Raw genomic sequence first — 11,863 nt, 5'->3', positions numbered from 1 at the left:
TACTGCCACTCCGTCCGTGTATTTTAACGGGTAGATTAGAAAACAATATTAAAGAAATCTTACATGAGTAATAAAGCAATACAGGTTGCAAGCAAGCATGACAACATGACAAAATACGTAAAGAACTTGAACCAGATACAACTGATGTCGGCATCAGAGCCAGCGGTGAACTATTAGGTTACTTCACTTAGTAACAGGGAAAAGTTACAGAAATTCTGAGAATTGTCTACTTATGCGTAAGCATTGTATGGCTCGGCTGTGACTACGTTCTTGCTTGGTTTTGCTTGCTTGCTTTTTGAAGCGGAAAGTTTCACTGCGCTAGTCAACACCGCGCTTCGCGCGAGCCGGCGTATATCTGAATTGGCTCCATGAGCGTGTTCGGAGTCTGAATTGGCTCCGTAAGCGTGTTCGGAGTCGGCGCAGGTGGCCACTGCCGCGCGCTATGCGTCATCGTTTGACGTTCGCCGCAAGCGCGTGTTTATCGCGGACGCCGACTATATAACCGCTTGCCAGAGAATAGGCGTGCGCATTTAACATGGAAGGAGAATAGAGTGATACTACGAATACAGAGAGCTGTGTTTATGGCTGTACAGAAATCGCAAGACAACGTGCCCAACAATGATGAACAAAGAAGTTTAATAATGCTGCATAACTTGTGGTATATATCATTGATAAGCAATTTGCATAACCACACAACGCACACGTGTAGCATAACCATAACCTAACCAAAGCATATGCATAAGTGAAACCGTAAGCATGACCATAGGCTAAATCATAAAGCATAACCATAAGCTAAACCGTAAGCATATCTATAGGCTAAATCATAAAGCATAACCATAAGCTGAACCGTAAACATAACCATAGGCTAAATCAAAAAGCATAACCATAAGGTAAACCATAAGCATTACCCGCCGTGGTTGCTCAGTGGCTATGGTGTTGGGCTGCTGAGCACGAGGTCGCGGGATCGAATCCCGGCCACGGCGGCCGCATTTCGATGGGGGCGAAATGCGAAAACAGCCGTGTGCTTAGATTTAGGTGCACGTTAAAGAACCCCAGGTGGTCAAAATTTCCGGAGTCCTCCACTACGGCGTGCCTCATAATCAGAAAGTGGTTTTGGCACGTAAAACCCCAAATATTATTATTAACCATAAGCATCACCGAAACTTTTCGCTTCTAGATATCTAGGCTTAACCTTAGCTAAACCTCAGCCAATTTTTCTGGCTTATGCGTGCCTACGCCTGGCCTTTCCGGTGCCAAAGCATGCTTAGGGTTTAGTAGACAATTTCCAGACTTTCTCGCCGCATACTGCGCCCTCTTCAATGCAACCGTACCAATTGAGCCGGAACGCCGAGCACAAGCGCTCCTCAACTTAGACCCAGAGGAGCAGCTCTGGGCCGTCCGGATGGCCGAAGACGCCGCCAGAAGGCAAGGACTGGCCGCCGTCGGAGAAAGGGGGGGATTGGGGGTTAGTTTGGTTAGATAAAGTTTTATCTCTCAATATTGTCAGGAAAGGGCGGACCTGGATCACATTATCTGGGCCTGCCCTCGGGGGCCCCGACAGGGCCAAAAAATTAAGGATGGGAAGCAGTGGGAGACCGTGTTGCTCAGCTCGGTCCCCGAAGACCAACTTTTGGCCGTCCAGCAGGCCGAGGATGCCGCTAGAGCTCAAGGACCTCCGTCCTCCATGTAGGCGGGGTTGCCCCCCCCCCCAACCAATCTGCCGGCTATATAAATAAAAGTTATTTCTCTCTCTCTCTCTCTCTCGACAGAGCAAAGCGGCCGAAAGGGAACACCAGCTGGACGCTGTAGCGCGAGAGACTTTTCAAAAATCCTTGTAAACAATGTAACCTCATTAATTAATGCCTCATATTTTTAATTAATGCCTCATATTTGTCCACTTTGGTTATCTTAACGGATGAAATTTACAACACTGCGATATCTGTTCTTGATGCAGAGTTACAGATAAACTTCACGCGTAGTTTCTTTCTTCAAACGTAGAACTCTTCAAACTAACCTGATGTCTCTTCTTCCGGCTAAAGGGCCCCTGGAACGGTTCGGACAAATTTTGTAAACGCGTAGGGTACAGCTTAAGTAGAACATTCGCACCACAATTTAAGTGAAGCGTTACGTATTAATGGAGCTACAAGCGATTAGAAGCTACCCTCCTCCCTAGCCATGCTTTTCCTCCTCAACTCGTTCGCCGAGCGAGTGGGGCTAAGCTCCGCCTTCACTGGTTCAGCGTCACGATGCGACGTCACACCGTCCACTTCCGGTTGTTTTGGAGCCCGCCCCCGCCCGCGCGAGACCGCTCCACTAGCCGCTTGGCCGTCGACCCCAAGCGAGAGCTATCGAAGCAGCGTGCGTTGCGAGCATTCTGTCGTAGCGCCGAACGTGTCTTGTATTCCGGTAACCACAAGCAAGCGGGTCATTTCGGCAAATGACTGTAGGCATAAACTCAAGCTGATGAAGGAACTTTAGCGTAGACGTACGTGAGCGGCCTGATCGGTCAGCACGGTCCATACACTTGTTGGTGCAGCGTTTAACCAGCCAAACAAAGCGCTAATATTGCTCTAACCAAGTGTAAAACATTTTAAACATTTATAAAAACAACGCGTTCATGATTACACTCCTACGAAAAATACACACCAGCAGCAAAGAAGAATACACTTCGTTGCTGCTACTGTGTATGGTTGAGCTCTGTGCCAGCAGGTGGCTGCACCGTGCAGACCATTCGCATTTGCCCTTCTGCTCTCATGGCTCATCCCGTTACGGCAAAGTCAAGCGGCCAGACTCTGTCCCCTTGCGCTTGCGTTTTCCCTAATACCGGACTCGGGAAACGCTATTGCGTTAGTAATCTTCCGGTGTAAAGTGACGGCCACAAACGCGCAAATCCTGGCGCCGATCGGATAGCGGCAGTCCGATGCGCAGCAGCCAGTTCGCTCGTACGCTGCCTTGCAGAGGGACACGATGTCGCAGCTTGACATATTGCCAATCGCTACGTTTGCAGTCCACAAAGCAACAAAGTCAAATCATAGTGCTCGCGAAAAGACTGAGACCTACTCTGACCGCGGAGCTCTCTTCAAAATGGAGTACGTTGTAACACAAGCAGACGACACTTGCTGTGCGCCGGAAGTGCTTAAGTGTACTGAAAAATTATTCTTGTGCATTCTCTTTATGTTACTTTCTTTTCATAAAAACAAATTAACTAACACTCCAACTATTACGAAGATCATTTGTTTACAATAAAGTTGGAAAAATTATCGATCACGCGCCCTTGTCAGCCAATCGGATAGCTCGCCCCACTGATGTCGTATGGGTGATTTCGGTCATATGGGTAGGGGCGGCTTAAAATTCCGCCGAGCAGTGCGCTGCGATCGGCAGCGATGTGCATATTTAAAACCTTATAATAAATTACACGCTTTACGCGGAGCACTTAGATGTGTCAATTAATGATCAGAAGGACCTACTCTAACGACTCAATACGTTTGTAGAAAATCGTCAAAAGCGTTTCAGGGTCCCTTTAAGGGCATTCCCCTTGGTTAGCTTCCATCCCTGTCATAGAGTGACCGATCGACTCATTTTTACGCACTAGCATCAATAGTGTCTCGGTGGCTCTCGTGCCTACCAATGGGGGGTCAATACAGATGAAGCGATTCAGCGGGAGCTTCGAAAGGTCACTTCGCGGTACCATATCACCGAGGTCCGCAAGTTTTCTCGCGGTGGTATTCGTTGCTGTTCACGAGACCAGGAGTGCGTTCGAGACCGCCTCAACTGTTCTGAGTTTGCATCGAATCCGGTGAGCCCGCTTATTCTAGGACACCTTGCTTGCTCGATAGGCACAGACCGCGGGGTAGACGCGAGCCTGCACCCCTAAGACGTGCTAGACTTGTTTTACAGTGGAGCTGTTAGAACCTCGCTGCGTGTCTCTTGACGTCCGCAGCTGCGCCGAGCTGGGGGGAGAGAGTTGAGAGAGAGCAAAAGCAGAGTGTAAATATAGCATCGCGCAGTATAGCAACGCAGTGAGGATGGGTGGAGCCTAGCGGAAGAGAAGGAGCGGCGCGGCGGGTAGACAGGGGGTGTGACGTCATTGCCAGTTGAATTTGCGTTATGGATGTATTGACAAAAAGACGTAACTTAAAAAGTTGCAAAATGATCAGTTGAGTGATTCATCGATTGATTGATTGATTGATTGATTGATTGATTGATTGATTGATTGATTGATTGATTGATTGATTGATTGATTGATTGATTGATTGATTGATATATCTTGTCTACCAAAGCAACCGTGTGACAATAAGAAAAGCCACGGTGTTGAACTATGGATTGATTTTAGCTGCCTCATGTCTTAATTTGTACCCCAATATAACGCATGAGTGCTTACGAATACCGATGACCATGATGTCGTTCCCATGCAAGTTAAGAAAAGGTGGAAGCGCAATGGCACCCTTGCCGCGCAATGCTATTACTTTCAATGTTACTGCAGTGGTCGCAAGCCTCAGCTTCTTCGGTCATCTAGGTTTGATTCAGAAATCAAATAGCCCGAAAATTTTCTAATGACCCGCAAGCTCAATTTCTTCAATCGACCTCGCAGAGCGCTCAACGCTAGCCCATGCACTGGTACCCTGGCAGAACTAAAAGCGGTCGAAGACCCTTTGTACAGCGTGGTCCGGAAAGTGCAGTTCTCGCACGTCCACACCAACCAGACCTCGTTCCGGCTACATGGTTTCGAAGGCCACATGTCCACGGTCAGCTGTGACCTCTAGTACGAACTGTTCGTCAAACGCGTTGCCGGTAGCACAATTCACTTGGATGTCAACGACGCGGTCGTGGCATACACCCGCCGCCTTCTCTTGGCTCTCTACACTCTTCGACGCGTACGCTCAGGTACTAGAGAAGCTCATGGAAGGCATAGCGTAGCTTATCTATGAGCCGCCGGCGAGACGCCATGCCTGTGGTTCAAAAGCAGTCCCGTAGAGCTCTTACTAGGCGGTCAAGCTACGACGACGACCTCGTCGCCTCTCACCTCGGTCTGCGCAACGTGGCGGGCCGGTAGCGCCGGAGCTTCAACGCCACCAACCACGCCGCTAGCGGCGCCTTCTTCGGCGTGCTCGAGCAGACACTGCGAGAGAGCCTGACGAATCTGTCGTGGATCGACGAAGGCTCCTCGCGCCAAGCGCGGCTGGAGCTGTCAAATTTTACCTTCGACATGCTCCCCGCTGACGGCTCCTTCGACGTCGACGGAGCGACGCATCTCTTCCACGACTTCGATGCGGGGCCCGACGACGTCGGCAGAGGCGAACTTCGTACACTGCTTCATCCGGTTCTCCGAGATGCGCCGAAGCCACCTCGGCAGCGACTGCTACGAAAACGTCTACTGTGGGCGACTCGAAGATCCGGACACCAGGGTGGCGAGTACGGAGTACGGAGTACGGAGTGGCCGCTATACAGACCGGACGGGATGCACTCAATAAATTACGGTGACCTGGGCACCCACGTGTCACACGAGCTGACACGCGTTTTCGATGTCGCCGGCACTCTCGTCGACTCTGAAGGACTGCATTGCACCTCGGGCCCCCCAAGTCGGCAGAATAGGAGGAGAAACTCTCGCGCGAGTTCGAACGCCTGAAGTACGCCGCCTGTGATATGCTATAAAGTCTGGTATTGAAAAGTGATGTAAAATTCGGCATGCTATCTTAACTTCAAGTGGAATTTTGCCGACTGTAGACACATACCGCGTACATTTAATGGAAACACCCTTCTCTAAAACGCCTTATATTGTACCTTCCCGTAATCCTTATTTAGCTTTAAAATAAAAGAAAATATAGCTCTCTTATTTAAAAATTTTGTTATCCTTTAGTTAGGCGATGTGTAAGTATAAAATGTACAGAGGAACTGCAGCTTTACTTTGTCTTTCCTTTTGTTTATTTTTATTAACGACGGTCTATTGAGTAAACTTGCTACTATCGATGTAAGTAGTTTTGTTATGTAAACATAATCATCATCGTTGAGCCCCAAATATTGATCCTCTGTACGAGCGCACTTCACACGTGTAACAAGTAATTATATGAGAATTTGAGGTGGCAAAACGAAAATAACAAGAAATCAATGTCCCCAAGCGTATTGCGCCAGTCCTACGGACGACATTGCAAGTGGGTTGTGGGTTAACGTTCTTCATTATGGTCGCCCCGGACAGCCACAGAGCTCGTTAATGATACGAAAAAGTTGCAGTTTCGGCCAAAAGGCCAAGCATCGATTGCGATCGCAAATTAGTAGATAGCTATACGAACTAAGGATAGTAGTTTTATCGGCCGTATAAACTTGTAAACATTCGCTTACTAACTAAATTAGCAAGCAAGGTGTCACGCGCGCACAGCTAAACATGAATACATCTCGGTCGATAACCGCGGAAACTCGCTGTCAAAACGCTCTCGCTTCAACGCGAACGAAACGTCGAAAGCGCACCGCATACGAAGCTATCGGCACTACGCGCACTCTGCAAACATCGCAGATCGTTTTGGAGATGAGGCCCGTGCGCACGCGCGCTTTAGCCACGTCGCAGATCGCATTCAAAATTCGGCGCCCGCGCGGCCGCGCGGGCGCCGACTACACTCGTCTTTTTCCCATCTTCTGTACGGCGTTCGTCTTTCACTGCGTAACTATTCACCACCACTTGCGCAAGAATTGCGCGGTAAGCCTACTGCATTGCCGGCTTGCATAGCGCTTGTCTTAGTACTAAGCGGCCCGAATCGTGGTTGAACACTTCGAGACAGAAGTCAAATGTCTCAGAACCGCAGCCGCGACGACACCGTTGGCAGGCAACGTCTCTGCTCAAGAGGTCGCGCGGCGAGTTGTTCCCTCACATGCCCGCCCTGGAGGTTGCCGCCTGTACAACGCCTACAAGCGCGCCGCCGCCACAGACGTGGCGATCAACGTCGACGTGGTGCACCCACCCAACCTGGAGGACCATGCGCCGACAGCCACGTGTTGTTCCTCAGCTACTGCCACGCGTTGAGCGCGCCTAAAGGCGACCGCCACGCGCAAAGTCTCTGCAACGCGCCTCTCGGTGGCTTCCGATCATTCTCCAAGGCCTTCCAGTGCCCAGTCAGTTCGCCCATGACCCCGAAGAAAAGTGCGCCTGCCTGCTTTGACTCATCGGGATCAATGGAAAAAGCTCAGCCGGACTTCGCAAGTTGCGAAATACGCGCGCCATGCTAATGACTTGAGTTCTTGCGGGACCTGCATATTTCTTTCTCTTTCTCTCCTCTCTTAAATAAGTTCTCTTCGGCAAGTTGATGATTCGCTCGGCCAGACTTACTATGCAACGATCTGTCGACCAAAAGCTGCGCAGATCGCTCGTTTCACAGACACCCCCTCGAGTTCACCGCATCGTTATGCAAGGATCGCCGATAGATATCGAACGTTTTATTTCTTTCAGCGCTCGAAACCTGTTGTGCGGCCGGTGCAGTGAGAGGCGACCTTGCCCACGTGAGCGCAGGCACGCGTTATACCTTTGTAATAGGAATAATAGCTCTGCGCACAATCGTTTCTTTAGCATACGCGGTCGCCACACTTTTGTTCGTTGACCTCAGGAGCGCAGTGATCTTTTTGTGCGGCCCCTAACATTGTTCGCTTTATTTCTGACAACCGGTATCGCGTAGAGCTTTTCGATTCCTGTCCAGCTGTTTCGGCATATTTATTTTGTCCATGAAGTGTAATAGCAATGCATCATTTCGGCCGCAATTACATTGTGTCCTACCGGTGCCAGGCAACGTATACACGGGAGATGATCAAACCACCAGTCACATTGCAGATTCTTCCCACTCGGTGAAAACGATGTTGCTTTATTTGCCCATTATTATTCGATTCTGACAATCGTATCGAAAACGATTTCCAGAGGAGCAGGAACGCAGACGTCTTCTTATTGTACGCTGTGTGCTTCCTATGTTGAGTGCTTGCTAAGTGTTCGCTGATATGTGTGCCAAATATCTCTACTATTTTCGATACAGACCGTTGTAGAAATATTTTTGGTCTAAACAGCACTTAACCCATTCAGCCCGTACGCAGCTATGTTCGGGAGAGCGTTTCCTTCTACGCCCTCTTCGAGCAAGCTGTTGGGAACGCTTAAAGTCTTCTTCACTATTTGTCATGTTTAACGACTTGTCTGACCACACATACCCAGTCGACACACCAAAACAGAATTGATAGCCCCTGATCATGCAAGTACGTCTTTTTCTCGTATATATTTATTTCGCGTTAATTTATGCAACTGCAATGCCCGGTCATTGTCTTTTGTTGCCTTGCAGATGCTTGCGCAGTTGAAGAGCACATTAACTCGTCTCCTCAATAAGTTTTCCAGTTGATACTCACCGCTTGTGCTGTGTCTATGCACTTGTTCTCGTTTTCAGTGCGCTGTTATAATAGTACACTTATTAACTCAGTTTAAGATTATTCTTCACTTTCCCTTTAAGACTATTGGGCTTTTCATTTTCTTTCGCTGCGATTCTTCAACCGAAAAATTTATTGAGTGAATCACATGTGAGTCCTTGGCTTCGACAACGCTAGATCCGACAGCAATTGCAAGATGTCGGGGAGATAAATGCTGTAAAAAAGAGCTGTATGTAACATAATTGTGATGAAAACGACAAAAATAAAGTGTATATAACATGTAGGGGCAGAAAAATGTTTGCAATACTAAACGAAAAGATAATTTTATTTTTAATTCAATTATGGGCAATTATGCAATTACGTGCCAAAACAACTTTCTGATTATGATGCACGCCGTAGTGGGGGACTCCGGAAATTTGAACCACCTGGGATTCTTTAACGTGCACCTAAGTCTATGTACACGGGTGTTTTCACCCCCATCGAAATGCGGTCGCCGTGGCCGGGATTCGATCCCGCGACCTCGTGTTTAGCAGCCCAACACCATATCCAGTAAGCAACCACGGCGGGTAATGAAAAGATAAACGAATGAATGTAGGTGTGACATTGAAACTTGGAGAAACTGTTACTTGCGGCAATTACGCGTGGAAGAGTTCTTTTGTGATTTCTTTAAACTTAGTTCCAGAAATTGACGGAGACATACGTCAGTATAATGGCCTGGCTGGAGTTGCGATTTATAATTATCATCATGATCATGAACACCATCATAACATTATTCATTTTTTTATGTACTCTGGAGCCCGAATGCCTATCGCAGCGGTCTCCAATTACTCCTGCAATGCGCTAGCTGATTTCAAGTGGTGGCTGCAAATTTCCTTATTTCCTCAAAACCCCTACTTCTCTGCCGACCTCGATTGTGCTTCCATTCCCTTGGTGCCCATTCTGTAACTCCAATGGTCCACCGGTTATCTACCCTACGTATTACTTGGACGGCCCAGGTCTATTTTTTTTTCTCTTAATGTCAACTAGAATATCGGCTATCCCCGTTTGCTCCCTAATCCACACCGCTGTCTTCATGTTACTTTACGTTACGTCTAACATTCTTTGTACCGTCTCTCGGTGGGTGGTCCTTAACTTCGCAAGCTTCTTCGTTAACCTTCAAGTTTCTGCCCCATATGTTAGCGCCGCTAGAAAGCAGTGATTGCACACGTTTCTTTTCGAGAATAGGGGTGCCCCGTTTAGTACAAATAAAGGCGTAACATTGACCAGTTTTATTCGTGTTTAGGCACTCTGGAACAAATAACCAGAAAACGCCATTCTACAGCAGAGCAGAGGGGCCCAAGAAGGTTTGACGCTATTTTGACGGAGCTTAGCTCACGCGGCTGCCCTCGCTCCTGGCAACAAAGTGAATTGCCATGTACGATGCCACAAAAGCATTATACCCGCTAAATATCTTGAGGAACCTAACTGATGCAAAGGAAGCCGAATCTGACGTGAAATATTCAACTCTTGCACGAAAATCACCTACACCAAGCATGTTTTTGTCGGGCGTAGAAACATTCTGCGGTACCAACTCTGTTATATATGCACCTACATACCGTTAAGCCCTTCCTTGCTATAAGTGTGAAGACATTTCCGCAGAAGGAACGGAGACCAGGAGAGAGGATAACAGTTGAGGCACACGCATAGCTGTCCATTGCACCTGAACAGAAGTGTATATAATATTTACTTGAGAACACATTAACAGAGGGGCCTCAAAAAGCTGCTACCACGAGCAGCTGAGTGGTGCCGCCACCCCGACTGTGGCAGCACGGGCGGTCACCACGAAATTCAAAAAGTGTGTACGTTGCAGTCCTGCGCTGTCCTGTATGTTTCCTGCCTTCTGTCTTTGTTTTCTTGCGCTGCCCCTTCAGGATGGTCAAGCAGCACCAACGTGCCCAAATGTCGATTCTTCTACCATTGATGAACTTAGTTTCAGCCAAACGAGGGAATATGCTATTCTATAAGCATATTTACCGGTCCAAACTGATGTTCTTGCTCTTTGGGCCCTATTTATTGGTCCTTCTGATGGAAGTGGCCCGACAAGTGCCTGACAACAGCCATGAAAAAACGCTTTTCAGTTGCTTCTGCAATGCAGCTCCTTGTAAATCCCTGCATTTTCTTTTTTAACGAAATGAACAGTCCTCCATCTTGTCGAGCTCAGCGAATGGCAGACCTCCCTACTCGCAGGAAAATATATGCGGGCGACCGGTGACAGTACCCGAATCTAAGGGGTCGTTCTCTGATTCTAGGGCAAATGCGCGAAGCCGAGAAGAAACGTCTTAGAAAATAGATCAATTACGTCTATAATTTACGGTAAGATACCGTTACGGAGGAACGGAGGAAGCCTAAAAGCAGTGAAGAAGAAACTAGGAATTGGCAAGAATCAGACGTATGCGTTAAGAGACAAAGCCGGCAATATCATTACTAATATGGATGAGATAGTTCAAGTGGCTGAGGAGTTCTATAGAGATTTATACAGTACCAGTGGCACCCACGACGATAATGGAAGAGAGAATAATCTAGAGGAATTTGAAATCCCACAAGTAATGCCGGAAGAAGTAAAGAAAGCCTTGGGAGCTATGCAAAGGGGGAAGGCAGCTGGGGAGGATCAGGTCACAGCAGATTTGTTGAAGGATGGTGGGCAGGTTGTTCTAGGAAAACTGGCCACCCTGTATACGCAATGCCTCATGACCTCGAGCGTGCCGGAATCTTGGAAGAACGCTAACGTAATCCTAATACATAAAAAAGGGGACGCCGAAGACTTGAAAAATTATAGACCGATCAGCTTACTGTCCGTTGCCTACAAAGTATTTACTAAGGTAATCGCAAATAGAATCGGGAACACCTGAGACTTCTGTCAACCAAAGGATCAGGCAGGATTCCGTAAAGGCTACTCAACAATAGACCATATTCACACTGTAAACCAGGTGATAGAGATATGTGCGGAATATAACCAACCCTTATATATAGCTTTCATTGATTACGAAAAAGCGTTTGATTCAGTCGAAACCTCAGCAGTCATGGAGGCATTACGGAATCAGGTTGTAGACTAGCCGTATGTAAAAATACTGAAAGATATCTATAGCGGCTCCACAGCCACCGTAGTCCTCCATAAAGAAAGCAACAAAATCCCAATAAAGAAAGGCGTCAGATAGGGAGATACGATCTCTCCAATACTATTCACAGCGTGCTTACAGGAGGTATTCAGAGACCTGGATTGGGAAGAATTGGGGATAAGAATGAATGGAAAATACCTTAGTAACTTGCGATTCGCTGATGATATTGCCTTGCTTATTAACTACCAGCCGTGGGTGCTCAGTGGCTATGGTGTTGGGCTGCTACGCACGAGGTCGCGGGATCGGATCCCGGCCACGGCGGTCGCATTTCGATGGGGGCGAAATGCGAAAACACCCGTCTACTTAGATTTAGGTGCACGTTA

The sequence above is a fragment of the Dermacentor variabilis genome, chromosome 3 (genome assembly GCF_050947875.1).
Source record: "Dermacentor variabilis isolate Ectoservices chromosome 3, ASM5094787v1, whole genome shotgun sequence".
NCBI classification, from domain to species: domain Eukaryota; kingdom Metazoa; phylum Arthropoda; class Arachnida; order Ixodida; family Ixodidae; genus Dermacentor; species Dermacentor variabilis.
This window is presented reverse-complemented; position numbering follows the sequence as displayed.